This window comes from Mauremys reevesii, linkage group 2 (assembly GCF_016161935.1).
Source record: "Mauremys reevesii isolate NIE-2019 linkage group 2, ASM1616193v1, whole genome shotgun sequence".
Classification (NCBI taxonomy): domain Eukaryota; kingdom Metazoa; phylum Chordata; order Testudines; family Geoemydidae; genus Mauremys; species Mauremys reevesii.
Window position 1 is genome coordinate 161,214,735 of NC_052624.1, and position 13,435 is coordinate 161,228,169.

General features: G+C 52.3%; 1 long non-coding RNA gene across 1 annotated transcript; it reads right to left on the minus strand.

Annotated features, from left to right (window-relative positions):
* Positions 1–330: 330 nt before the first annotated feature.
* LOC120396495 lies at positions 331–1,366 on the minus strand. The gene is made up of 3 exons (XR_005593182.1): positions 1,237–1,366; positions 586–792; positions 331–492 (listed from the first exon to the last, which is right to left on the minus strand). It is a non-coding gene; the product is annotated as an uncharacterized LOC120396495 (long non-coding RNA).
* Positions 1,367–13,435: the final 12,069 nt, after the last annotated feature.

The window sequence follows — 13,435 nt, forward strand, 5'->3', positions numbered from 1 at the left end:
GCATTCAGTGCTGACAGGTCTCCTCCCCAATTCCCATGACTCCAGGAGCTCCTGATTCTCACCCCCACCATGCTGTCTTCTTCCTGAGGGGCTCCCCACCTCCACTCACTCAGAGCTCCTTCCCTCTTCACTCTCTGCCCTGGCAGCTTTATGCATGCCTCGGGCACCAGCAACTGGCTCCGTGTAGCGAACATCAAACCCTGCCTCTCAGACCAGCCTGAGACGAGTGGGGCTGTTCGGTGCATCGATGTGACAGAGGTACAGAGAATAGGCACTGGGCTAGGGAAGATCTCATGATAGACAAACAACAGGGACAACGCTAATGCACTTAACACTGAACTTCAAAGGTAACACATTTAAAACAGATTAAAGGAAGCATTTTAAACTCAGCAGTTACTCTGTGGAACTCATTGCCACAAAATACCATGGAGGCCCAGAGCTCTCTGTAGGTTCAAGAGCCAATTGGATGTTCATATGGACAATGCGATCACCCTGGGGGGACATAACAGGATATTTTATAGAACAGGTTAAAAAGCCTCTTGCTTCAGAGCAGGATTAAATCGCGTAGTGACATGGGCTACTGACCGTATGGGCAGGTTCCACCAGCATTCAGAGTGTGGGGCATCTTGCACCTGCTCCTGTCCACGGTTAGAGACAAGACCGGCCTGGATGCATCCCTGGTCTGACTGGGATAGCAGCTCCTATATTTGTGTGCACCTCTGCCCTTCTTCCAGTTTTTCACTTGCAGAGGCTGCCGGCCACCTCTTCCTTCGAGGCTCAGCTTCCATCACACTGTCCAAAGGAGAATAAAACATTAACCAAAACAGAAAACAGGAAAGAATTAAACAAATTAAAAGAGAGTTAAAATAGAGCCAGGCAAGGGGAGCCCCCCCCACACACACACATAAGGGGCTAACACACGGGTACACATGGGATGAGCCTATAAGCTAATATGAGATAACGTACTGAAAGGCAAAGGATAATAAAAATAAATGGGAAAAACAGGCATGAAAAGGGGAGAAAGAAGCACTGGAGCAGCTGGAAGCCTGACTGAGGAGGTACAGGAATACAGCCGCAGCTCGCAGGGCACCACCCCGCACCCTGGCAGCTGAGCAAGAGGCACAGGTTAGGGAGCTGTCCCCTGACCAGCAGTGTCATCAGAACCCTGCCTACTTCTGTCAATGGGCTGAAGCCTTGGGCACGCCCAAGCATGTGACTGCACAAACCACTGCGTACATCTACACTGCAGAAAGAAGGGTGCTCATAACTTGGGTCATAAATGGCAGTGAAGACACAGCAGCTCAGCTTTTACTTTGGGTTAGCCCCTTGAGTTCAACCCCAGGCCCCAGTAGGCCTTAACTGGAGCCCCTAACTCAAGTCAAAAGCTGAGCTGCTGTGTCTTCCTTGATACCTTAACCTGAGATAGCTAAGCTGAGTTGGGAACACACCTTTTTTTGCAGGGAGACATATCCACGGCAGGGTTTCCATCCACTGTGCATTTCAACCATGCTGTCCTTGCCTTTGTCCTGGGGTCAGCCATGTTGCAGCCAGTGCCCTCCCCCAGCTGCAGTGGTAGGGTGCACTTGGATCAGCGATTACCACCGGCCAAGCCATTGCTAGCAAAAGAGTGAAGCAGCTAGAGCATCTCATTAGCTCCCTGTCTGGATCCTGATAGTCCCTGCTGGGAAGGAGAAAGAGACTCAGGGGCCCTGCTGGGAGCTTTTCAACAGCACTGATTAACCTGAATATGAAAGAGGAGGTGCCACATGTGAGGAAGCATTATAGAAATCTTCCTGGGTGTGTACCATGGGGACAGGCCTGGTGTTAGAGGAAGCATGTGGGGGAGAGTTAGAATGCTGGAGCAGAAGTTGTGAGATCAGGTTTCTCGGCTCTTGACTGCGCTGTGTGATCTGGGCTAACTCACTTTCCCCGTTCTGTGCCTCAGTTTCCCATCTGTGAACTGGTAACAGCACTGGTCCACCCCACAGAGGTGGCAGGGAGAGGGGGATTGGAAACATATTTATTAGATGTTTGTAAAGTGCTTTGGGCTTGCTCCTCACAGGGGCAAGGTTAGCAAAGAGTGACGTAGTTATGGTTAATTATTGTCCCAGAAGGACCCCTTGAGGCTGCTGAGCTCACGCGGATTACTCTAATGCAAGGCGGATGACCACTGGCTGTGAGAGGAGTCTTGTTTCTTACCAGCCCCAAGATCTCTGACACCCAAAGCCCCAACCAGGAACATCATCAACTAATTTGAGGGGAGGAAAATCAATCTGTCCAGATTCACCTCAGCAAACCAGGCACAAGCAAGAGAGGGCAGATTCCTCTGGTGGCACTTGACTGTAAAAGCCATTAGCATTGCACGGTTCCTTATGAAGGTCTGTGTGACCCACACTAGGAAACCAGGGGCTTGCACACTACAGCAGCCAGCCATTTGCTTATGAGCATTCAGAGATGTGGCCTGCAGGGTGACGCTGGATCAGCCGAGCGCCTGTCATTTCCCATAGGAGAGAGACCAGGTGGGTGAGGCAATATCATGCATTGCACCCACCTCTGCTGGTGGGCGAGAGGAGCTTTCGCACTGCACAGCGCTTTCCTTCAGACGCCTACTCCCCTGGGGGAGCCAGAGAGAGAGCAGTCGAACCAGCCGCCGGAGGAGCCCATGCTCTCAGAACCATGATGTCAGTGGAACTGTTAACTGCACCCAACAGCGACCTAGCCTGGGGGATTGGGAGCAGCAGCCTGGGCACATGCGGTGCGGAAGAGAGAGGTAACAGGGATCAACATGCTCGCTGGTGCTGATGGAATGAGGGAGGGGGGCAGGGCACAAGGGGGCATGTGAGGTCAGTTGCTAAGATCTGACCTTGCAGATGTGCCGTCTGTCTGGCCAGCATATTTAAATTGTAGGTTCCTCCAGGCTGGAGCCATGTCTCCCTGTGCATTAGTGCCATGTGGTGCCTGATTGAGCCTGCTGGAATAAAAATGACAAACCACCCCTGCTCCCGGCCTGCCCCAAAAGCAGGTGTCAAGACTCCTATGGAGCCAAGCCTGGGCTGGCATCTAGTGAGGCCCCAGGTAGAGACAGAGAGTGCACCCGCCGATGGCAGTGCACAGACTCTGGCACTGGCCCTGCCCTATTGGGGGATTCTGAGAAGGTGCAGCTGGCTCTCCCTGATCTGGCTGGCTCTACAGGCCATGGTGCCTCCTGCGCCTTGGGCAGACTCACCTCATGAGCCCCAGGAGGCTTCACTCCCTGGGCACAGAGACAGCTGTTGTGCCTGGTCCTTGTGTGGCATGCGCAAAATGTGAGCGAGGGGGGCTTCTCATGCTCCTGCAAAGACCTCCTGCCCCTGGGGCCTGGCCCAGTTGGGCCCCTCCCCCAAAGGATTCCCCCCACCTCCACCTAGCCCAGTCAGGCTCCTCCCCAAAGAGACCCACTCTGCAGCTGAGCCCAGGACCAGACTCAAACCCTTCCCCCCCAGAGTCCCCACAGGGGGGCACAGACCCAGTCAGGCCCTTCACTGTTAAATTAAGAGGAGAAATATCTCAAGGCCCAGCGTCCCCCTTGCATGCTGGTTTGTCAGCGCTGAGGACAGAATATTGACCTCATACCCCTGCTGGATCGCAGCTGTAGGTATAGGGACTATGGGGCCATCTAGGCAGCCTGTCTCCCTCCCTGAGCCTCACCTGCTCTGGGGGCAGGGACCGTGTCCTTCCCTTGTGCGACGTGCCCGGCCTTGCATGCGAGAGCAGAGACACTGTCCCAACAGTGCAGCACTGGCTTCGTTCCTCCCTCCACGTTCTCTGTGATCCTAAGCATTCCCCGACACAAGCACAAGCCCCTGGGGGGGGGGGCGCTCACTGTGGTAACCTGCTCACCTCGGGGCACAGGATCCGTGGTCCCACACAGCCACGAGACCTCCTTGCCAACCCCCTCCTGGCGCTGGCTAAGGTGGCCGGCCATTGCGCAGGAGAGAGGCTGGACATGGAGGTGCTCTGCGACTGTGGGCCCATTTCGCTGCTCCCTTTGCTCACGTGTCTGGGCCGAGCGCCTCTAGGCCACGGCCACTGGCTCCCTAGACACCTTGCAGCAGCAGTGGGCGCAGCCGGGGTTCTCTGCTCACTGTCCCCATCGGGGACCTGACCTCATGCCCGTCCCTCTTCTTCCTCTGTTGTCCCTTGAACTCGCTTGAGCTGTGGGTCCAGTAGCTCCTCCTGTTTAGCTGGGGGAGGGGCCCTGAGATGTGGGCGGGCTTGTGCCCCCCCACCCCGCCCCCAGATGTCAATGGGGCCTTGCTCAGTGTCAGAAAACATACTGTGAAGCTAAGAGGCTGCAAAGTGGCAGGCAACAGGTGACGGGCGACACTTTCTGTCCCACCTGCCCTGTTCTCCTGTGGCCAGACAGTCCTGCTCCCACGGGGAGTAGCTGGGCTTGGAAACGGGCCATCAGGTGTTCCCTCACACAAGCCCCAGAAGGAAAGCGAGGCTCAGCCCACACTAGAGATGCCTGTATCCACCGGCGAAGCCACTGTGGCTTGGAACAGCCATTCTGCTGGGGAACCGGCCCCTTGCGGGCACAGTGGCCTGGAGCTCCAGGTGAGGAATTCGGCCGCGTGTTCACAGCTTAGCCCCTCTCAGGTAGAGCTGAGCAGGGTTTCAAGTATGCACACCTGCAGCGCTCTGGGGCCAACGGGCCCACGCACGCACCCCGCCCCTCCCAGCGCTCTGAGTCCAACGGGCCATGCATGCCCCCTCCGCCTCCCCAACGCTCTGGGTCCACACATGCGACCCTGCCCCGGTGCTCCGAATCCCAACAGGCCTGCACACCCCCCCACCCAGCGCTACAGGTCCAACGGGCCTGTGTATGTGCGCATCTCCACAATACTCTGGGTCCAACGGGCCCACGCACATGCCCCCCCAATGCTCCAGGTCCAGCAGGCCTGTGCACACACGTGCCTGCAGTGCTCCAGGTCCAACGGCCCACACATGCATGTCCCCACAGCACTCTGGGCCCACACACAGTCCCTCAGGGCTCCAGGTTCGACAAGCCCATGCATGTACCCCCACAGTGCTCTGGGTCCAACCGACCTGTGCTGTAGATCTTGGAGGCCAGTGATACATTTGCTGATGGCTCTTTTGGGTCACAGACACTGAAGTGTGTTTCTGGAACATCAGGTTTGCATTTTCACACCAAGACTCAAGTGTTTGTTGTTAGGTGTATCTCTCCATGTCACTGGACAGGGCATTTCCAGACTCTGATGTTGAGGGTTTATGAAATGCAACACCCCAGACACAAAGTAGTGGATAACTGAAATTGGGTTTCTTTTGTGCTCCGGCCTTCTGGTCTAGGAGAAGTGGGCCACAGGGGCTGCTGTATATGAGGGAAAAGAAACCTCCGCAGACCTTACTTCAACAGCATGGCAAGGATTGAGGAGTGAAAGGGGGTAGGACTTGCAAAGTGTGCTTCCTAGGAGTTCTGTTTGTCAGTCAGCTCACCCTCCTCTGCCCTGCCCTGCCCCAGTGATTCCTCTGCTCAGAAGGTATTTAGACCGATGAAAAGCAGGGTGGAGAAAGAACTTAGGCAGTGGATGGCTCATAGCTTTTTGCTGCTTGCTGTGACACAGAGACCCTTGGCAAAGGACCCTGTTCTTTACAAACAACTCTCACCTCATAAAGAATACCATGTAAGTATATCTACTGAAAGCTAATCACTTGTCAAGCTTGACAATCATTGTGAGATGTATGTACAGGTAATATCTCAGGAATAATGTATTTACACTGAGAGTACGCTACATGGATTTGGAAGTAAAAGTAAAGATTAGTCAGCAGGAGGTCTCAATAATGGGACATTCAGGCAACGGGAGTTGTCACTCGGCCCTGTCAGGCCTGTGATGCAGAGCAGGGCACAGTTGTTTGGCCTGGGACACTACAAAAACTTTGAATGGGAAACCAACAGAGGCAACAACATACAGTCAAAACCACATAAAGTAAAAAATAAACTGTACAACAGGACAGTTGTTTGTCTCATCTATAATCAAAACCAAAGACTGTTTTCAGGGTAACACTGTGGGGAATGATGCTGCGCCCAGTCACAGAGGAGACCCTGGCAAGAGCAGGGGAGCATTCATGAATGCTTGGATCCTAGTTAGTCTGAACCCAGCCAGCTCTTCAAGAGACTGAACTTGTGGTGAAAAAGATCTTCTCCATTAGACAAGAAAAGTAACCATCAATAAGTGTCCACCCAGGTTTGCATGTTAGATTTTCTTTTGTATAATAACCATTTGCTTCCACCACTCTCACTCTTCTAGTCAGTCATTTTTCTTTCTTAAATAACCCTATTTTTGCTGTATCATAAGTGCTCACAGAGTGCTGTGGAGTTTACGGTAGAATTGGTAAGTTGGGGTACACTGCACTTTTGGGTGCAGAGGATCTGGAAATGTTGTGAGCAGCAGTGCCAGGGGTTGGATACCACAGGCAGGGAGCTCAAGGATCAGGACGCACCTACTGTTAACCTACAAGGCATAAGAGGAGATTGTTTCAGTGGCCAAAGGGCTGGCAGTGTCTGGAAGTTGGTACCCAGCCAGTACAAGAATGAATCTCTCTTGCTGGAGATAGGAGGTAACAGTTCTCACCATCCTGGGTACCCTGAGACCCATCACACCTGTTTCCTAGTGAGCAGAGGTAAGAGCAGGCTAAAGTGCAGGCTGGAGGGAGGGGAATTTAGAGAAATGAGGCAAATGGGCTTCTCTCCCTGGCCCAAACACACAGTGTGCAAAAATAGCAACCTGTGGGTGGCAGTAGGAAATTGTTATTTTACAGGAACATTTTGGGCTCTAATTCAGAATAAAAAACTTTTAACGTTTCCCCCCCAAAATACAAAGTTTTAGGATTTGTATTGCAGTGGCACCTAGGGACCCTTATCAGAGGTCACCAGGATCTCAGTGTGCCAGGCCCGGGACAAAGACAAGACAATGGTGTAAGCAGCTCCACTCACTGCTGTAGCACTTCTGTGCCCTATGCTAAACCTCTCTCTAGCTACATCTTCTGTGGCCCAGCCCTTCATCCAGGTCTCCCTTTTTGTTCAGTCCCCTTTTGGAGTAACGATTCCAACTAAGTATCAGAGGGGTAGCTAATGCTCCAAAACGTCTGTTAGTCTATAAGGTGCCACAAGACTCTTTGCTGATTCCAACTAAAGAATCCACACCAACGTCCAAACAGATCCTTCTGCCCCTGGGAGCTACATGGAAAGTCCCTGCTCTTCATCACTACTCCCAGGGTCTGTAGCATTCCTTCTTTGCTCCTTCTGCTCAGCACTCCCTCCATGCTTCTGACAGCCTCTATCCCAGAGCCTCCCACAGGAGCCTAACCTACTCCCTGTGGTTCTCTCCAGCCTGCCTCAGCACCGGCCCTTCTCAGAGAACAGAAACTCACCTTGTCCTACCCTCCTGGGTCTCCCCCTCACAGAGTTCTCGCCTCTCTATGTAGTTCTTTCTGACCCTTTCACAGCTGGGATCTGTAACTGTAACTGAGTGCAAATCAGGATCAACAGGGTTTAGCTGCAGGGTCACAGGCAAGGCTGAGCGCATCTCCCCTTAAAGAGCCAGCCAGCCTGGGATGGATGGCCTCGAATAGATACAGTCAGACAAGGGAGTACAAAGAAACACAGACAAAAATGAGAAAGCCCAACGTGTGCTGCCACATACACTGATCTCTTCTGTGGACAAGAGCTCCTCTATTGGAAGAGGGAGAGGAGGAGGAAATTGTGCTTTGTGTGTTCAAGGTGCTGTGCAAATATTTAATTATTTTTTCAACTTGTGAGAGGGAAGCTGTAGCCTTAGCCCTGCCCTACCCGGGAGGGAGCTAGCTCATCCAATTAAATTGTTAGGGTGCCCTGTGTCAGGGCAAGAGGCTTTTACAGTCTACAGCTCAATTTCAAGCTGTTATTTTTAGCCTAAATTATTCTGGCTGACATGTTCTGAAGATAAAAGATGCTGCAGGCCAAACCTTAGCTGCTGTAGGCTTAGCCGGCCTCGATCTGTCTGCATTGCCCAATTACTGCAGTGGCAGGACCTTGGTGAGGAGCTCTCTCCCTGAGTTGGGAACCTAATTAAGATGGTTCTATTCTTTTTAGCCTTTCCATAATTATCTCACTGATGAGATTTGAGAGCTGTCAGCCCCCTTTAAGATCAATCTTCCTTTCTATTAGCCTCTTTCAGAGCCACACTATTGATATCCTGGGTGGAAGTTCATACATTGCTGCAGGGTTGCACTGCAGCTCCTCCCTGCATATTGAAAGAGTTGGGTGGTGATGGTTTTGGTCCATGTACCAACGTGATTGAGAGAAAACCTGCTGACATCAAAGACCACCCACAGAGTGCACGTTTTAAACGCTCAGCAATACATAGACTGCAGTGGCAGCTGATCAGGCCAATGCTGCAAGATACTTACAGTCTTTTACTTTACAGAGTAAAGACTTTACAGAGTCTTTTACAGAGTCCCCACAGGGGGGCACAGACCCAGTCAGGCCCTTCACTGTTAAATTAAGAGGAGAAATATCTCAAGGCCCAGCGTCCCCCTTGCATGCTGGTTTGTCAGCGCTGAGGACAGAATATTGACCTCATACCCCTGCTGGATCGCAGCTGTAGGTATAGGGACTATGGGGCCATCTAGGCAGCCTGTCTCCCTCCCTGAGCCTCACCTGCTCTGGGGGCAGGGACCGTGTCCTTCCCTTGTGCGACGTGCCCGGCCTTGCATGCGAGAGCAGAGACACTGTCCCAACAGTGCAGCACTGGCTTCGTTCCTCCCTCCACGTTCTCTGTGATCCTAAGCATTCCCCGACACAAGCACAAGCCCCTGGGGGGGGGGGCGCTCACTGTGGTAACCTGCTCACCTCGGGGCACAGGATCCGTGGTCCCACACAGCCACGAGACCTCCTTGCCAACCCCCTCCTGGCGCTGGCTAAGGTGGCCGGCCATTGCGCAGGAGAGAGGCTGGACATGGAGGTGCTCTGCGACTGTGGGCCCATTTCGCTGCTCCCTTTGCTCACGTGTCTGGGCCGAGCGCCTCTAGGCCACGGCCACTGGCTCCCTAGACACCTTGCAGCAGCAGTGGGCGCAGCCGGGGTTCTCTGCTCACTGTCCCCATCGGGGACCTGACCTCATGCCCGTCCCTCTTCTTCCTCTGTTGTCCCTTGAACTCGCTTGAGCTGTGGGTCCAGTAGCTCCTCCTGTTTAGCTGGGGGAGGGGCCCTGAGATGTGGGCGGGCTTGTGCCCCCCCACCCCGCCCCCAGATGTCAATGGGGCCTTGCTCAGTGTCAGAAAACATACTGTGAAGCTAAGAGGCTGCAAAGTGGCAGGCAACAGGTGACGGGCGACACTTTCTGTCCCACCTGCCCTGTTCTCCTGCGGCCAGACAGTCCTGCTCCCACGGGGAGTAGCTGGGCTTGGAAACGTTCCCTCACACAAGCCCCAGAAGGAAAGCGAGGCTCAGCCCACACTAGAGATGCCTGTATCCACCGGCGAAGCCACTGTGGCTTGGAACAGCCATTCTGCTGGGGAACCGGCCCCTTGCGGGCACAGTGGCCTGGAGCTCCAGGTGAGGAATTCGGCCGCGTGTTCACAGCTTAGCCCCTCTCAGGTAGAGCTGAGCAGGGTTTCAAGTATGCACACCTGCAGCGCTCTGGGGCCAACGGGCCCACGCACGCACCCCGCCCCTCCCAGCGCTCTGAGTCCAACGGGCCATGCATGCCCCCTCCGCCTCCCCAACGCGCGGGGGCCACACGAGCGACCCTGCCCCGGTGCTCCGAATCCCAACAGGCCTGCACACCCCCCCACCCAGCGCTACAGGTCCAACGGGCCTGTGTATGTGCGCATCTCCACAATACTCTGGGTCCAACGGGCCCACGCACATGCCCCCCCAATGCTCCAGGTCCAGCAGGCCTGTGCACACACGTGCCTGCAGTGCTCCAGGTCCAACGGCCCACACATGCATGTCCCCACAGCACTCTGGGCCCACACACAGTCCCTCAGGGCTCCAGGTTCGACAAGCCCATGCATGTACCCCCACAGTGCTCTGGGTCCAACCGACCTGTGCTGTAGATCTTGGAGGCCAGTGATACATTTGCTGATGGCTCTTTTGGGTCACAGACACTGAAGTGTGTTTCTGGAACATCAGGTTTGCATTTTCACACCAAGACTCAAGTGTTTGTTGTTAGGTGTATCTCTCCATGTCACTGGACAGGGCATTTCCAGACTCTGATGTTGAGGGTTTATGAAATGCAACACCCCAGACACAAAGTAGTGGATAACTGAAATTGGGTTTCTTTTGTGCTCCGGCCTTCTGGTCTAGGAGAAGTGGGCCACAGGGGCTGCTGTATATGAGGGAAAAGAAACCTCCGCAGACCTTACTTCAACAGCATGGCAAGGATTGAGGAGTGAAAGGGGGTAGGACTTGCAAAGTGTGCTTCCTAGGAGTTCTGTTTGTCAGTCAGCTCACCCTCCTCTGCCCTGCCCTGCCCCAGTGATTCCTCTGCTCAGAAGGTATTTAGACCGATGAAAAGCAGGGTGGAGAAAGAACTTAGGCAGTGGATGGCTCATAGCTTTTTGCTGCTTGCTGTGACACAGAGACCCCTTGGCAAAGGACCCCCTGTTCTTTACAAACAACTCTCACCTCATAAAGAATACCATGTAAGTATATCTACTGAAAGCTAATCACTTGTCAAGCTTGACAATCATTGTGAGATGTATGTACAGGTAATATCTCAGGAATAATGTATTTACACTGAGAGTACGCTACATGGATTTGGAAGTAAAAAGTAAAGATTAGTCAGCAGGAGGTCTCAATAATGGGACATTCAGGCAACGGGAGTTGTCACTCGGCCCTGTCAGGCCTGTGATGCAGAGCAGGGCACAGTTGTTTGGCCTGGGACACTACAAAAACTTTGAATGGGAAACCAACAGAGGCAACAACATACAGTCAAAACCACATAAAGTAAAAAATAAACTGTACAACAGGACAGTTGTTTGTCTCATCTATAATCAAAACCAAAGACTGTTTTCAGGGTAACACTGTGGGGAATGATGCTGCGCCCAGTCACAGAGGAGACCCTGGCAAGAGCAGGGGAGCATTCATGAATGCTTGGATCCTAGTTAGTCTGAACCCAGCCAGCTCTTCAAGAGACTGAACTTGTGGTGAAAAAGATCTTCTCCATTAGACAAGAAAAGTAACCATCAATAAGTGTCCACCCAGGTTTGCATGTTAGATTTTCTTTTGTATAATAACCATTTGCTTCCACCACTCTCACTCTTCTAGTCAGTCATTTTTCTTTCTTAAATAACCCTATTTTTGCTGTATCATAAGTGCTCACAGAGTGCTGTGGAGTTTACGGTAGAATTGGTAAGTTGGGGTACACTGCACTTTTGGGTGCAGAGGATCTGGAAATGTTGTGAGCAGCAGTGCCGGGGTTGGATACCACAGGCAGGGAGCTCAAGGATCAGGATGCACCTACTGTTAACCTACAAGGCATAAGAGGAGATTGTTTCAGTGGCCAAAGGGCTGGCAGTGTCTGGAAGTTGGTACCCAGCCAGTACAAGAATGAATCTCTCTTGCTGGAGATAGGAGGTAACAGTTCTCACCATCCTGGGTACCCTGAGACCCATCACACCTGTTTCCTAGTGAGCAGAGGTAAGAGCAGGCTAAAGTGCAGGCTGGAGGGAGGGCAATTTAGAGAAATGAGGCAAATGGGCTTCTCTCCCTGGCCCAAACACACAGTGTGCAAAAATAGCAACCTGTGGGTGGCAGTAGGAAATTGTTATTTTACAGGAACATTTTGGGCTCTAATTCAGAATAAAAAACTTTTAACGTTTCCCCCCCCAAAATACAAAGTTTTAGGATTTGTATTGCAGTGGCACCTAGGGACCCTTATCAGAGGTCACCAGGATCTCAGTGTGCCAGGCCCGGAACAAAGACAAGACAATGGTGTAAGCAGCTCCACTCACTGCTGTAGCACTTCTGTGCCCTATGCTAAACCTCTCTCTAGCTACATCTTCTGTGGCCCAGCCCTTCATCCAGGTCTCCCTTTTTGTTCAGTCCCCTTTTGGAGTAACGATTCCAACTAAGTATCAGAGGGGTAGCTAATGCTCCAAAACGTCTGTTAGTCTATAAGGTGCCACAAGACTCTTTGCTGATTCCAACTAAAGAATCCACACCAACGTCCAAACAGATCCTTCTGCCCCTGGGGAGCTACATGGAAATTCCCTGCTCTTCATCACTACTCCCAGGGACTGTAGCATTCCTTCTTTGCTCCTTCTGCTCAGCACTGCCTCCATGCTTCTGACAGCCTCTATCCCAGAGCCTCCCACAGGAGCCTAACCTACTCCCTGTGGTTCTCTCCAGCCTGCCTCAGCACCGGCCCTTCTCAGAGAACAGAAACTCACCTTGTCCTACCCTCCTGGGTCTCCCCCTCACAGAGTTCTCGCCCCTCTCTATGTAGTTCTTTCTGACCCTTTCACAGCTGGGATCTGTAACTGTAACTGAGTGCAAATCAGGATCAACAGGGTTTAGCTGCAGGGTCACAGGCAAGGCTGAGCGCATCTCCCCTTAAAGAGCCAGCCAGCCTGGGATGGATGGCCTCGAATAGATACAGTCAGACAAGGGAGTACAAAGAAACACAGACAAAAATGAGAAAGCCCAACGTGTGCTGCCACATACACTGATCTCTTCTGTGGACAAGAGCTCCTCTATTGGAAGAGGGAGAGGAGGAGGAAATTGTGCTTTGTGTGTTCAAGGTGCTGTGCAAATATTTAATTATTTTTTCAACTTGTGAGAGGGAAGCTGTAGCCTTAGCCCTGCCCTACCCGGGAGGGAGCTAGCTCATCCAATTAAATTGTTAGGGTGCCCTGTGTCAGGGCAAGAGGCTTTTACAGTCTACAGCTCAATTTCAAGCTGTTATTTTTAGCCTAAATTATTCTGGCTGACATGTTCTGAAGATAAAAGATGCTGCAGGCCAAACCTTAGCTGCTGTAGGCTTAGCCGGCCTCGATCTGTCTGCATTGCCCAATTACTGCAGTGGCAGGACCTTGGTGAGGAGCTCTCTCCCTGAGTTGGGAACCTAATTAAGATGGTTCTATTCTTTTTAGCCTTTCCATAATTATCTCACTGATGAGATTTGAGAGCTGTCAGCCCCCTTTAAGATCATTCTTCCTTTCTATTAGCCTCTTTCAGAGCCACACTATTGATATCCTGGGTGGAAGTTCATACATTGCTGCAGGATTGCACTGCAGCTCCTCCCTGCATATTGAAAGAGTTGGGTGGTGATGGTTTTGGTCCATGTATCAACGTGATTGAGAGAAAACCTGCTGACATCAAAGACCACCCACAGAGTGCACGTTTTAAACGCTCAGCAATACATAGACTGCAGTGGCAGCTGATCAGGCC